Source organism: Mandrillus leucophaeus, unplaced genomic scaffold, assembly GCF_000951045.1.
Source record: "Mandrillus leucophaeus isolate KB7577 unplaced genomic scaffold, Mleu.le_1.0 Scaffold785, whole genome shotgun sequence".
Classification (NCBI taxonomy): domain Eukaryota; kingdom Metazoa; phylum Chordata; class Mammalia; order Primates; family Cercopithecidae; genus Mandrillus; species Mandrillus leucophaeus.
In genome coordinates, this window is record NW_012108530.1 from 618,246 (window position 1) to 618,980 (window position 735).

General features: G+C 41.6%; 1 long non-coding RNA gene across 1 annotated transcript in view; it reads left to right on the top strand.

Moving 5' to 3' along the window:
• Positions 1 to 365, top strand: part of LOC105529830 — a 13,956-nt gene extending 13,591 nt beyond the window's left edge. Inside the window, exon 2 of the long non-coding RNA XR_001004568.1 lies at positions 108 to 365. This is a non-coding gene — a long non-coding RNA (uncharacterized LOC105529830). The remainder of the gene's footprint in view (positions 1 to 107) is intronic.
• The last annotated feature ends 370 nt before the right edge of the window (positions 366 to 735 follow it).

The window sequence follows — 735 nt, forward strand, 5'->3', positions numbered from 1 at the left end:
TATTTAAGCTGGACCCTCAAAGATGACAAGCACATCACCAAGTCTTGATGATCTTAGCTCCTTAATCCATCTTTAATCTCTCTGCCTTTTTCCATCTCTGCTGCTAGACCCTCATCAGAGCTGACAACATGTCTAGCCTGCACTACTGCAAGAACTTCTTGGTCTATGGTAGTGTGGTCAACTGAAGAAGCCGGCTTAGTTTCTCCAGTCAGGTGCTCACACTAAGAAAGGTTGGATGGAGGTTATAAAGTGGCTGTGAATGAGAATTCGGTCTGGGCTCTACCAAGCAGAGAAGCCATGCAGAGATGAGAAGCTTGACAGGCATGAAACCATGTTAAGCAGAAAAATAGAAATTCATAACAGAATAGGTGTGGCATTATATAGTGTTCTGTGGAGTACCATGATCCTTCTTCATGAAACAACTTCAAGGCAGACATTTGGTGATTTTTCCATTTCCCCCAGGGCAGAGAGTAACAGAAAGGATGGAGATGTGCAAAGAAGAAGTAAAAAGAATCAGAAGTAGAAGAGAAGAGAACAAAAAGAGGAAACGGGGAATGGAAGCGGTCTTCCCACCCCACCACCACCAGCCTTGTGAAAAGTAACCTCACAGGCATTTCTCTCAACTGGGACTCCCTTAGAAATGGTAGAACATTTAGTTCTCTATATTATATCAAAATAATCTTCTGTATTGGCCTTTCATATTGCCTAAAAACACTTTTTTTGCTTATTGAAAAA